The sequence below is a fragment of the Mobula birostris genome, chromosome 11, assembly GCF_030028105.1.
Source record: "Mobula birostris isolate sMobBir1 chromosome 11, sMobBir1.hap1, whole genome shotgun sequence".
Taxonomy (NCBI): domain Eukaryota; kingdom Metazoa; phylum Chordata; class Chondrichthyes; order Myliobatiformes; family Myliobatidae; genus Mobula; species Mobula birostris.
In genome coordinates, this window is record NC_092380.1 from 21,225,733 (window position 1) to 21,241,070 (window position 15,338).

Consider the following 15,338-nt stretch of genomic DNA (forward strand, 5'->3'; position numbering starts at 1 on the left):
GGGTGTCTGACCCCAGTGGGTGGATAATTGGAAGTTCCTGGCTGAGTTACTAGTTAAAATGATTACTGATATTTTCAAACAAATTTCAATTTAATAACAACTGCTTTTGAAAGACAGTCGCGTGTCATCTCAAAGTATCTTTACTGAGATTTGTTACATGAATCAACAGCTTTAAATATCACTTTAGATCAGACTTTCTCCATTAAATATTCAATTTTAACCCTGTAATGAAGATCTGGAGGCTGCAAAACTTCCTTACACACCCACTAATAGTGAGCTCTTCCTTACACACCCACTGACAGAGCTTACACACCTTGAGAGTGAGTTCCTCCGTACACACCCACTGACAGCGGGCTCCTCTTTACACACTTATTGACCGCGAGAGTGTACTTGCTCACTCATTTGTTGAGACCACACACTGGAACACTGCGCAGTTCTGTGTGCCACAGTATAGGAAGGATGTGACTGAGGTAGACAGGAAGCAGAAAAGTTTCACAAGGATACAATAAGATATTTTAAGAGACTCTTAGATAGGTACATGGAGCTTAGGAAAATAGAGGGCTGTGCGGTAGGGAAATTCTAGGCAGTCTCTAGAGTAGGTTACATGGTCAGCATAACATTGTGGGCCGAAGGGCCTGTAATGTGCTGTGGATTTCTATGTTGCTAAGGAAATTGCTGGGACTAGAGCATTCAGTTATAAGGGGAGACTGAATAGTTTGGACTGTTTTCCTTGGAGTGAAGGAGTTTGAGGGGTGAGCTTGTAGAGGTTTATAAGTCTTGAGGAGCACAGGTAAGATGAATGGTCAGCTTTTTCCCCAGGCTTGGAGAGTCTAAACTAGAGGACACAGGCTTAAGGAGAGAGGAGAATGACTTAAAGGGAAAGTTTTTCCACAAGAGGGCAGTGGGGATGGAAGGTTCTGCCAGGGGAGTGGGAGAGGCAGGTACAATTACAATGGTTAAAATATATTTAGACAGGTACATGGATAGGAATGTATCAGGGACTAACATGGGGAATGGAGTTTTGCTCAAGGATGCTCCTTGGTCAGCATGGATCAGTCGGGCCGAATGGCCCGTTTCCCTGCTATACAACTTTGTGAATCTAAATAAATTCTAGTTACAATTCTGTTCATCTACACGAGCTGTTGCTGGCACACCTCTCCAGCTGGGCGAGCACACGCTTGCACGCTCAACACTCAGTGCACTCCTGCCTGCAACACCCGCTCCTTCGGGTAGACTGACAGACGCGATGGCGTTGTCCCTGAGCAGTGAACCAGCCGCCGGGGCCAGTGTGAACAGCAGACAAGGGCCATTTGCTCTGCTTTAGTCATTCATGGGAAACGCAGGAGACCCAGGATCGCAGCTTTTCCTGATCTGTGTGAGGTGAGAGAACGAGCTTGACCGAGTGATGAGCAGGAATGCCAATGCAGAAACAGGCCCTTCGGCCCACTGATTCTGTGCTGACCTTGACACTATTCCAACACAGTCCCATCACCACTGAACCAGGGTGAACTTACAGCAGCCAAGTTAACCCACTCAGCTGCTTCTCTCTGGGATCTGGGGAGAATTTGGAGTATTTTGGGGAAAAGCATGGGGTCACAGGGAGAGCAAGCAAACTCCACTCAGACAGCAGAACTGAACTCAGGTCACTGGACTGTGAGGCAGCAGAACTCTCAGCTAGGCCACTCTGCATCTTATGAAGTAAGGCGCAAGCTTTCAAGTCAAGTCAAGTTTATCAACACGTGCAAAAGTTTGATGAGGTATATGCACAAAGAAAAGCTTATCCGTAGCAGCATCAGAGACACAATCTTCACAACAAAATCATAAAGTAAACAAAAATAGACATTTATTTACAAAAGAGAATACCATTAGAACCAAAATTAGAAGGTCCATTATAATGCAAAATGGTCCCGTTTTACTGTACTGCTATAACTGTATTTATCAGGGTTGTGCCAGTTTGTTCAAGAAACAAGTGGATGAGGGGAATCAGAATCAGGTTTATTATCACCGGCATGTGTCGCGAAATTTGTTAACTTAGCAGCAGCAGTTCAATGCAATACATAATATAGAAGAGAAAGCAAACTAACAGATAAATCAATTACAGTCTATGTATGTTGAATAGATTAAAAATCGTGCAAAAACAGAAATAATATGCGTTTAAAAAGTGAGGTAGTGTTCACAGTTGCAATGTCCATTTAGGAATTGGATGGCAGAGGGGAAGAGTCTGTTCCTGAATTGCTGAGTGTGTGCCTTCAGGCTTCTGTACCTCCTACCTGATGGTAACAGTGAGAAAAGGGCATGCCCTGGGTGCTGGGGGTCCTTAATAATGGACGCTGTCTTCCTGAGACACTGCTCCCTGAAGATGTCTTAGGTACTCTGTAGGCTAGCACCCAAGATGGAGCTGACTAGATTTACAACCTTCTGCAGCTTCTTTCGGTCCTGCGCTGTAGCCACCCCCCTCCCATGCCAGACAGTGATGCAGCCTGTCAGAATGCTCTCCATGGTACATCTATAGAAGTTTTTGAGTGTATTTGTTGACATACCAGAACTCTTCAATCTGCTAATGAAGTCTTGCCTTCTTTATAAAACTGCATAGATATCGATCCAGGTTAGGTCTCAGAGATCTTGACACCCAGGAACTTGAAACTGCTCACTCTCTCTACCTCTGATCCCTCTGTGAGGATTGGTATGTGTTCCTTTGTCTTACCCTTCCTGAAGTCCACAATCAGTTCCTTTGAATTACTGACATTGAGCACAAGGTTGTTGCTGCGACACCAATCCACTAGTTGGTATGTCTCACTCTTGAATGCCCTCTCATCTCCATCTGAGATTCTACCAACAATGGTTGTATCATCAGCAATACTTACTTTTGTAGAAGGTTAAAAGATTTCAGCTCGTCACCAAACAAACTTCTGTGATGTCCTGTTGAAAGTATTCTGACTGGTTGCATCACAGTCTGGTACGGCACCCTGGACGGACAGAAACGAAAGAAGACTCAAATAGTGGAAGACTCAGCCTGATACGTCACGGAAACATCAGTAGCTGTTCTTGAACTTGTTAGAGAGGGACTTTAGGCTTCTGTGCCCCCTGCCCCATGGCAGTGGCCAGAAGGTGGCCTGGCCTGGACTGGGAATCTTTCATGATGGACGCTGCCTCCTGTAGATAATGGTGGGGAAAGATGTCACACAGGCCATTTGGCCCAAATGTTCCATGCTGACCAAGATTCCCATCCAAACTGTTCCTATTTGCCAGTGCTTGTCCCATAACATACCCAACCTTTTCAATTCAAGTACCTGTCCAACTGCCTTTTAAAAGGTGTTACTGTATCGGCCTCCAACAATTCCTCTGGCACTTTATTCCACATAAGCACCCTTTGTACTTATCACTAGTGTTCTTGTCACCAAACTAATGTCTGTTAGTATCCTGCTGAAAGTTCTCCTTTAATTTTTATCCTTTCCCTTAAATCTATGTCCTTCAATGCTTGATACCACGAGTCTGGGAAAAAGACTGAGTGCATTCACCCAAATGGGCCCCTCGTGATTTTATTCACCTCTATAACACCACCTCTCAGTCTTCTACACCGTAAGGAATGAAATCCTAGCCTGTCCAACCACTCCTTCTAACTCAGTCCCTCAAGTCCTGGCTGCAACCTCTTTCCACAGCTTAGTGAGGGACTAATGTTCTGAGCTGTGCCTGTTTCAGTGCAAGGAGTATTGTAGGTAAGGCGGATGAGCCTACAGCATGGAGTTATGATGCTGGAGAGGTAGTAATGGGGTCCATTGAGAACAGAGATGGAGGGACTTCCAGTTTAAGATGGTGGTACTGAAGTGTGCAACAGCTTACTGCTAGATCAGAAGGCATATAACGACTAAAAACGTTACTAATAAAGCCTTTTCTGGAGTAACTTGTGGTCAACTATCACCGCAAAGAATGAATAAGCAAGTGGAGATGAAACTGATTTGAAGGATAAGCTGTATTGGGGTATCGCAGAGCCGGAACGCAAAGAGTTCAAGATGGCGTCACAGCCGCAGTTGGTTTCGCTGTCGCTGTTAGAGTGAACGATTTGGAGAGGAGGAGCCAGTGCGGAAGAGTTTCGATGCCCGTCCACCTAACCTGAGTGCGAAGTTGGATCGCTCCGAGCACCGAGTCGATTTGGTGAGATCGAGAACGGCTTCGGGCTGTGTGATCTGGGTGTGTCACTGGGTCCTAGAGAGAGGTACTACTTGGCGCCAGGACAATTTCAACATCGGTCCAGATAGACTGGAAAGCCCGAGTGCAGAAGCGACGGTTGGTGTGCTTTCGCTCACTCTCACGCAATGTTCATTCCTCTCTCTGGTAGTTGTCATCTCTGCAAGTTTTGTGGCGTTTTTGCCCAGCTAAAATGATGAACTTGAGATGGAGGCTTGGGCCTACTGCTCCGTCTGCTCTGGGAAGCAGACCTAAGGACTCAATCTGATTCAGAATGCTGTCGTTTGCATCTCGTGTTTGCATAACGTGTGCTTTTTTCCACTTTATCTGTGCAGTGGTTATGGTCCTTTATTTTAAATTAGATTCTTCATGGCTGCCTGTAAGCAAACAAATCTCTAGGTGTATAATTTATACATTCCTTGATAATAAATGTACTCTGATTTGACTTTGAGGAAATTCTTTTGGCAGAGGTTGGTGAATCTGTGGAATTTGTTGCCACAGGCAGCTGTGGAGGCCCGGTCATGGGGTGTGTTTAAAGTGGAGGTTGATAGGTTCTTGATAAGTCAGGGCATGAAAGGTTACGGGGAGAAGGCAGCAGAATGGGATTGTAAGGGGGAATGGAGTAGCCATGATCAAATGGTGGAGGAGACTCAATGGGCCGAATGGCCTAATTCTGCTCCAGTATCTTATGGTCTTATTAATGAGACTTGGTTGCAGGAGGGGCAGGATTGGCAGTTCAATGTTCTGTTGTTTTAGGCATGACAGAGTGGGAGGGATCAAAGGGGGAGGGGTGGCATTACTCCTCAGGGAAAGTGTCATGTAAGTGCTCGGCCAACACATTCTGGATGTCTCATCTAATGAGTTACCACAAGTGGAAATAAGAAAAAAAAAAGGGATGACCACATTAATAGGACTATATTATGGACCTTGTGTTGGCACGTGGCCAAGTGGTTAAGGCGTTTGTCTAGTGATTTGAAGGTCGCTAGTTCGAGCCTTGGCTGAGGCAGTGTGTTGTGTCCTTGAGCAAGGCACTTAACTACACATTGCTCTGCGACGACACCAGTGCCAAACTGTATGGGTCCTAATGCCCTTCCCTTGGACAACATCAGTGGCATGGAGAGGGGAGACTTGCAGCATGGGCAACTGCTGGTCTTCCATACAACCTCTCCCAGGCCTGCGCCCTGGAAACCTTCTAAGGCGCAAATCCATGGTCTCACGAGACAAGTGGATGCCTATTAATTATAGACCTCCAAATACTCAGCGGGATTTAGAGGAATAAATTTATTGAGAGATAGCAGACAGTTGCCGGAAATAGAAGGTTTTGATAGCAGGTAACTTTCTGTACATTGACTGTAAAAGGAATGTGTGGGTTAGAGTTCATCAATTATGTTCATCAACATGTAGCGGTCCCAACTACTATACCGGGTCTGCATTAGGGAATGAGACAGCGCAGGTGACAGAAATGTCTGCAGGTCACTTTGGAGCTATTGGAATTCTATTACTTTCAAGATAATTATGGAGGAGGATAGGACTGGTCCTCAGATTGAGATTCTAAGTTGGAGAAAGGCCAATTTTGATGGCATCAGGGGGAATCGAGAGAGTACAGAATCTGTATGTTCCTGGTAAGGCTAACAGGTTTAGGGAACCTTGGCAATCAAGAGATATTAAGGCCCTAGTAAAGAAAAAGAAGGAGGCACATATCAGGTGTAGGTAATTCGAATCAATTGAGACATTTGAAGAGTATAATAAATGCGAAAGAACACTTAAGAGAGAAACCACAAGGCCTGAAAGAGAAGATGAGGCTGCTCTGGCAGAGAAGGTAAGAAAGAATCCCAAGGGCTTCTTTGGATCTTAGAAAAAGGATAGCAAAGGATAACACTGGTCCTCTTAAAGATCAGCGTGATCAGCTATGGTTGAAGCAGAAAGAGATGGGGGAGATCTTAAATGAAATTTTTGTATCTCTGTTTAGTTGAGAGACACACAGAGTCCATAGAACTGAGGGAAAAAATTAGTGAGGTCATAAACCATATCCAAATTACAAAAGGGGAGTTGCGGGCTGTCCTGAGATAGATTAGGGTGGATAAATCCCCAGAGTCAGATGAGGTGTCCCCTTGGACCTTGTGGGAGTCTAATGCAGCAGGGGCCAAGGCTGAGATATTTAAAATGTCCTTATGAAATGTTGTTTGGTTGTTCAAGAAAGGCTCCAAGAATAAGTCCGGAAATTAAAGGCCAATGAGCTTGACGTCAGTCGAGAGTAAATTATTGGAAGGTTTTCTAAGGGCAGGATATGTAAGTATTTGGATAGGTAGAACCTAATTACAATAGTCAATATGGTTTTGTGTGCGGTAGGTCATAATTAACCAATCTTACAAAGTTTTTTGAGGAGGCTGATGAAAGAAAGGTGATGGACATTGTCTACAAGGTCATTAGCAAGATCTTTGACAAAGTCCCTATGGGAGGCTGGTCCAGAAGGTTAAGTCACATGGCACTCAGGTTGAAGTAGTCAATGGGATTTGATGTTGGCTTTGCAGAAGAAGCCAGGGATTGGTAGTAGATAATTGCCTCTCTGACTGGGGGCCTGTGACTAGTGATGTGCCACAGCGATTGGTGCTGGGTCCTTTGTTGTTACTGATTTAGATGATAATGTAGACTGGGTCCACAGATTTGCAGATGACACCAAGATTTGGCATACATAGAGTTAGAGTTAAAAACACACGTGGACTAAGATGTTAACTGTCCTGTGCTATCACCAGTGGGATCATTAGTTGATCTGCCACCTGTCTTCAGGAGTTTCGGCCCACTTATGATCAAGACTCCCTCGGGGTGGTGGGCCAGCAGTGCCACCACCTCCCACTGGTGAGCCTAAAAACTTGGCATCTGCCTCTATCAGTCACTTCCATCCAACAGATAGTCTGCTCTTCAGGTGTCTACTGAAGGGATTACAAGATATGTATACACTGTCTGACTATCTGCCCCTCTGGACATACTTGGTCCACACCCATGCTGATCCTGTCTCTGCTGCCTCAGCTACAGTCCTGCTGGTTGCCTTGATCTCTCTTCTAGTGAAGCCAAGGTATACACACACACACACACACACACACACACACATTTATATAGTGTATGCCTAAGACTTTTATGCAGTACTGTATTTGTGAACGTAGAATGGAGAGTGAGTTTGTAAATCTGGTGGGAACAAAGGATGTTGGGACTGGCGAGGATGGGTGTGGGACAGGTGGCAGAGGAGGAGTGCCAGGAACGGGCGGGTGGTGCAGACACACCCAACCTTGAGACAACAGGCACAGTCATTTGATTCCAAACAATCAGTTTATTGATCATTACAGAATGTGTTTCTGGCGTTTCACACTCCCTCCCCTCTCTCTTGCCCTTATCCCAACCATGATTCTCCTCTCTCTGCCCCCTTCCCACTCTCAGTCCACTATAGAGACCCATATCAGAATCAGGTTTATCATCACTCACATATGTCATGAAATTTTGTTGTTTTTTTTGTGCCAGCAGTACAGTGTAATATATAAAAGTACTACAGTACTATGCAAAAGTCTTCCGCACCCTCGCCGCACGTGTGCCTAAGACTTTAGTGCAGTGCTGCTCTTAGTTGACTTTTAATTGATAAACATCCAAAGCCATTGCAGACAGTTTTTACAATGTGACATTCGTAGAATAGAAAGAGGAACTGCTGAAAACCCAAACAAGACAGGCAGAGGTCGAAGATTTGTTTTTCCTGTTTCCTCCACAGATACTGACTGACCAGCTACCTGTTACTATTTTTGCTTCAGGTCTCCAGCATCTGCAGTTCTTTCAATTTCAAACTGGGTCTGGAAACGGATACAAGTCAGTTGTTGCAAACCTGCTCAGACAGAAGGGAGAAAACCAGGATAACACTGACAGGTACAGGATTTTTGTTCGTTCATTATGTGGCGTGTCATATTGACATGGGTGATCATGGTCTTTCCATGACCATGATTGTCCTTGGCAAATTTTTCTACAGAAGCGTTTTGCCATTGCCTTCTTCAGGGTAGTCTCTTGACAAGACAGGTGACCCCAGCCATTATCAATATTCGTTAGAGATTGTCTACCTGGCAGCAGTGGTTACATAACCAGGACTTGTGATATGCACCAGTTGCTCATATGACCATCCACCACCTGCTCCCATGGCTTCACATGACCCTGATCAGGGGGCTAAGCAGGTGCTACACCTGGCTCAGGGTGACCTGCTGGTTCGTGGAGCAAAGGAGCACCTTTCACCTCCTTTAGTAGAGACGAATCTCCGCTCCACCACCCAATACAACAATTAGTGAACTGTAATCAGAACTAAAGTAACTCAGTAGGTGAAGGAAAGCGGACTGCTCTGTTCTCCATGGTTTAGACTGGTAAAGGGATTAACATGAGAGGGGATTTAAATAAAATATATAGATTAGGCCTTGTGAAAACAGGTGACAATGTTCTCTATTAGAAATTGATAGAGTTGATTGGCCATAAAGAGTAGAATATTGAAAGCAACAGAGAAATGGTCTAACGGAGACAGCAGATATCTGTGATAAATGAACGCTACTGAAGCTGATGTCAGGCTGAAATCCCCAGGGATTACTTTATGGATCGCACCTTTCACTGAAGAATGAACAATCTGCATTTAGAGTTGAAGGCTGGATGTCAAAAGCTCGGTAATCAGAGTGGAGTGACAAGAAGATGACTGTCAGTTCACGTTGACTCTGTACCTGGGCCACCCACTCCGTCTCTTCCAGGCACCAGCTGAGGTTTCACTGAGATTATCACCTTATCACTACACCAGCCGCACTTTCACAGTCAGAGGTATATAGAAACATAGAAAATAGGTGCAGGAGTAGGCCATTCAGCCCTTCAAACTTGCATCGCCATTCAGTACAATCATGGCTGATCATCCAGCTCAGAACCCTGTACCCGCCTTCTCTCCATACCCCCTGATCCCTTTAGCAACAAGCGCCATATCTAACTCCCTCTTAAATATAGCCAATGAATTGGCCTCAACTGTTTCCTGTGGCAGAGAATTCCACAGATTCACCACTCTCTGTGTGAAGAAATTTTCCTCACCTCGGTCCTAAAAGGCTTCCCCTTTATCCTCAAACTGCGACTCCTCGTTCTGGACTTCCCCAACATCGGGAACAATCTTCCTGCATCTAGCCTACCCAATCACTTTTGAATTTTATATGTTTCAATCAGATCCCCCCTCAATCTTCTAAATTCCAACGAGTATAAGCCTAGTCGATCCAGTCTTTCATCATATGAAAGTCCTGCCATCCCAGGAATCAATCTGGTGAACCTTCTTTGTACTCCCTCTATGGCAAGAATGTCTTCCCTCAGATTAGGGGACCAAAGCTGCACACAATACTCTAGGTGTGGTCTCACCAAGGCCTTGTACAACTGCAGTAGTACCTCCCTGCTCCTGTACTCGAATCCTCTTGCTATGAATGCCAGCATACCATTCGCCTTTTTCACCGCCTTCTGTACCTGCATGCCCATTTTCAATGACTGGTGTACAAAGGTATGGTAGAACAGGGGGACAGACTAGCACAAATACACAATTACCAAGAGTAGCGACACAGGTAGATAACGTGGTGAAGAATCTCATTTGGCATGCTGGCCTTCATCAGTCAAGGCGTTGAATATAGGAGTGGGGAGGTTATGTCATAGTTGTACAAGATGTTAGTGAGGATACTGTGTTTGGTTTTGGTCACCACTCAGGGATAAAGGAGGGAACATGTGTTTGGAGGAGAAGGATATGGGCAAGGTCCTAAATCAGTACCTTGAGTCATTCTTCACCAAGAAGGAGGACAAGGAGAAGAGTAAGAAAAGTGTGAAGTGTGTTAATATGGTAGGGCATTTTGAGATGAGGAGGTAGTGTTAGGTCTCATAAAGAATATTAAAGTGGATAAGTCTCCAGGTTATTCTAGGTCTTTATTCTTTGGAGCATAGAAGGTTGAGGGGGGACTTGATAGAGGTATTTAAAATTATGAGGGGGATAGATAGAGTTGACGTGGATAGGCTTTTTCCATTGAGAGTGGGGGAGATTCAAACAAGAGGACATGAGTTGAGAGTTAAAGGGCAAAAGTTTAGGGGTAACATGAGGGGGAACTTCTTTACTCAGAGAGTGGTAGCTGTGTGGAACGAGCTTCCAGCAGAGGTGGTTGAGGCAGGTTCGATGTTGTCATTTAAAGTTAAATTGGATAGATATATGGACAGGAAAGGAATGGAGGGTCATGGACTGAGTGCAGGTTGGTGGGGCTAGGTGAGAGTAAGAGTTCGGCATGGACTAGAAGGGCCGAGATGGCTTGTTTCTGTGCTGTAATTGTATATGGTTATATTGTTATTGTGGAAGGCAAGAAATGAGATTGCTGAGGCATTGTTCAAGTAGACCAGTTTACTTAGGTATTTAATTACTGGCTTAATCTCTGTGCTGTACTGTATTCTACAGTGTGTTCTAATTCTGTAGCACTGTTTTCTATCTACGTCTAACCTGATGCTTTTGCTTTTCAGTTTGTTTCCCAGTGCAAGGAAAATTGTCCATTTATCATCATGTGCAGATTCCACAATATTCCTGTGGCCACAATCTTTACAACACACGCCACATTGCTGGGACGGTACCTGTGTGCTGGGAATGCTAATTTCTACAACAACCTTTCAGATGTGTGTTAACATCATTCCATTTCTGATAAGGCACTGTTCGGAACTTTGGCATTTCAGGAGCATCTGAGAGGATTGGGGTGGGAATCCCAGTTCACGGGTCCTGGGGGCTGACATTCGGAGATGTTCAGAGCCCAGAATCAAGAGAGGCGAGAAATCATGGAGAATTTGTGGCCTGATGGAGCAAAGACATCAGAGAGGATTCGGAAAATCAAGGATAGTAATTTTAAAACTGAGGCTCTGCTGAACCAGGAATGGTGAGGATTGGTGAGGAGAGGGATAAGATGTGTAAATGGTGATGGGAATTAGAGGGCTGGGTGGCAGGACCTCTTGAGATGGAGGGAAGAAGGAGGGTGGCTAAAACAGTCAGCTCCAGGTAACAAAGGCACAAATGATGGTTACAGCAGCAGAGGAAAGGGCAGACAGAGGGGGAAAGGATGGAGATGTAGACTTATACAGCACAGAAACAGGCCCTTTGGCCCAACTCATCCAAGATGACCATATTCCTCTAAACATTTCCTATCCATGTACCTGTCCAGGTGCCTTTTGAATGTTATTACTGTACCTGTCTCAACCACTTCCTGACAGCTCATTCCATATACTCACCAGCCACTGCTTAAAGAAGTTGACTCCCCCCCCCCACCCCAAGTCCCTTTTAAATCTTTTTCTTCTCAAGTTAAACCCATGTTTTCCAGTCTTTGTTTCCTTTTTCCCTGGGAAAAGTCTGTGTGTGTTCACTCATCTCTGTCCCTCATGGTTTTATAGACCTCTGTAAGGTAACATTTCTGTCTCGTATGCTCCAAGGCTTAAAATCCTTGTCTGCCCAATCTTTCCCTTTAAGTCAGGCCCTCAAGTTCACAAGTCTTCTTTCCACTCTTTCTTGCTTATTGACATCCTTTCTATAACACCACACAGAACATGGAATATAGAACAGGTTCCTGCCAAATTAGCGACTGTGTTCCACCCCTTCAACTCATTACTACAGATTGGGAAGACATGGCAATGGACAAAGCAGTGTGAGGTGGCTTTCCAAAAGATAAAGGAAATGGTGATATCAGACACAGTACTGACACATTATTATCCACATCATCCAGTGAAACTTGCCTGTGAAAGTGCCTATACCTATACCAAATGTATAGGTGCTATCACGTCACGTGTTATGAGTGATGGAAGTGAATGCCCCAGAGCCTTTTGCATCACGTTCCTTTACCGCTGCAGAGAAAAGTTATGAACAGATCAACAGAGAAGCCTTGAGTTTGGTTTGGGGTGTAAAACGTTTCAACCAGTACTTGTATGGAGAGAGTTTATGCTCATTACTGACCAGCCACAAGTGTCCAGTTTCAATCCACAGAATTCCACCAACAGCAACAACACAAATGCAGAGATGGGCTCTGTTTCTTGGAGGATGCAATTACAAGATTGGATTCAAGAGGACAACTAATCATGGAAATGCCCATGGATTGTCCTGTTTATCCTTAGAAAAGAAAATACCTGAAAAATTTACAAAAGAGGACATTCCTCTTGATACATTCTCCCTGATGCAAATCAGTGCCAGGATGAACTTGGCCTTGTTGGGGTTTGCCTTATGCGGAGAATTGAGAGTTGTCATTACCATCCAAACCGGGAGCTAAAGTGCTGGAGGAGCTACTCGACAGCCATAATGAAGTGTTGGTTCAAAGCTTTGTCTGGTGGCCTGGGATAGATCAGCAGATCGAGCCGTTTGCCATGCACTGTTTGGGATGCCAACACATCAAAAAAGATGCCAAGAGCTGCCCTGTCCATCCCTGGGAACGGCCTGCATTGCCCTGGCAGATAACACATGTGGATTTTGTTGGACTATTCATGGGCACAAATTTCTTGGCAGTAATGGATGCAGCTACAAAGTGGCCAGAAGTGTGCCCAACAGCCTCACACACTGTAGATGTGTTGAGAGGCCTCTTTACAAGATCTGGTGCGCAAAATGGACCACAGTTTGTTGAGGAGCAGTTCCAGCCATTCCTGAAAATGAATGGAATTAGACACATTACATCTGCACCGTACCATGGTTTGGCAGAAAGTTTGTCCAGAGTCTAAAGAACGCACTGTGAGAAATGTTGGCAGAACACACTGCACTGACGCTGAATCAGGAGCTTGCCAATCTCCTCCTTGCATATCATAATGCAGCACACTGCACAGCCAACAACTCACTAACTGTGCTGTTCCTGCTTCATAACTTCTAGACTCTTCAACTCAGTGGCTCGATTAATCATGGGAAACATGCCATCACTTCTTTTTACCACCCTATCAACCTGTGCAATCACTTTCAGGGAGATATGGACTTGGACTCCAAGATCCCACTATGCAAAGTATAAAGTAAATTTGTTATTAATGTACATATACGTTACCATATACAACCCTGAGATTCATTTTCTTGTCAGCATACTCAATAAATCTATAGAATAATAACCTTAACAGAATCAGCGAAAGATCTCACCAACTTGGGCGCTCAACCAGCGTACAAAAGACAACAAACTGTGCAAATACAGAAAGAAAGAATAATAATAATAAATAAGCAATAAATATCGAGAACGTGAGATGAAGTCCTTGTAAATAAGTACATAGGGTGTGGAAACAGTTCAATGATGGGGCAAGTGAAGTGTTTCCACAACCTATGGACTCACTTTAAGGGTCTTGCCATTATTACCTCAGATTTGGTTTATGAAACACTATCTGCTCGTATCTGCAAATGATCAACATCCCACTATATCCTTTAGCGGGCCTCTACCCTATCCAAATCACCAATTATCTTTGTTTCACCCATGAACCTCCACCCATCAACTGTGATGCATATTCAGTTTCTAGGGCCCAAGAGACTTATTGCTGACCTCTTTCTGACACAGCAGTTTGACCTTTCCAAAGAGTCAAAGTTCTTTGTAACAAAGTTAGACTCCCAACTAATATTCCTTGCTCAGCTTCTGTTTGTGAACGAGAACCAATATTCAGTTCTTAATGTAACTTGCAAGCAGCAATCATTTTGAAGTTAAAAGCACAGCTTTGCAAATAAAGTTGTTTACAAAGCACGGGCTGCTGGTGTCAGGAAATGTAGAGGAACTTGACCCAAAAGCAGAGCAGCGGAGACTATTTAACAGAAAATGATACCTTACTAATAAATTGCAAATAACAAGACATGAGGGGCCACAAAACAAGAGAAGACAGATACTTAACACAACAAGGCAAAAAAGTAACTAAAGGCTAGGATCAACTGATTGAGACTGGCTGGCTCAATGGAGGAACAAAAGACTGTGGATGAGAGCTGGGTGGGGACTAGGAGGTTCCTGCCTGCGCAGGCCTGATAGGAGGCCCATCCTACATCCGGCACCCAATGGCCCAGGATGATCTGGATGGAGCAGGTGGAACTTTTGATGAGCGATGGATCCAAAATGAAACTGGATGGTGCCCAAGACCTCTCCTCCAGGCCATACCTTCCTGGTCAACCAGATACTGCACACCCCATCCACGACAACATGAATCCACCAGCCAGCGATCACTGTACACCGAACCACCTTCCACCATCCTTGGTTCCAGGTGTGGCGGCTCAGGTGGGTTGAGTTGTCCATGGACAAAGGGCTCGAGGCAGGACACTTGGAAGGTAGGTGTGATCCTAAGAGACAATGGCAGCTGGACACAGTTAGTGAGTGGGATGATTTGATGGGTATGAACTGGGGCAAGAGCTTGTGGAAGTCAGTGCGTATGGGCAGATCTCAGGTGGACAGCCAGCAATGGTCCCCAGGCTGGAGTAGTCTGGCTGGGTGACAACGGGGGTTAGCCTGGCAGCAGTAGGCATGGCTGGCAGCTCTGTGCCCCCTTCCAAGCATTACAGCATTGGCGAAACAGGGCCCTGGCTAGTGGGACCTCCACCATTGGCTCTTCCACGGGGAAAGACAGGAGTTTGTAGCTAGGAAGCACTTCAAAGGGTGATAGAGGAGGTGTGTAGATTGCAGGGTAGTTCAGTAGTTTTCTGCTGCTCCGGGATTGTGTGCTCCTGTGGATGGATAACTTCCTTTGGATGAGCGTACTCTGCTAGATCAATTATTAGTTCACCCATCCCGTCAGGAAATATAGAGGAGGTTTGACCCAAAAGCAGAGCAGTGGGGATGGGTTAGCAGTCTACTAATGAACTGCAAAATAACAAGTCATGAGGGGCCATGAAACAAGAGAGGACAGATACTTAAAATGACAAGGCAACAGGGTAACTAAAGGCTAGGAGCAACTGCCTGAAGCTGGCTGGTTCGATGGGTAGACAAGACTGTGGGTAAGAGCTGGGCTTAAACAGGGTGTGGGTGAAGAGATGGAAATGAGTGGCAGATGACTCCTGTTTAGCTGGCTGAAGACTCGGATGTGATTGCCTGTGCAGCTGGCCCACAGTGGGTCGGCAGAGCGCTGGGGGAGGGGGTGCACGGTGCTGACCGCTAAGAGACGTGGTTTACAAAGTGAACTGC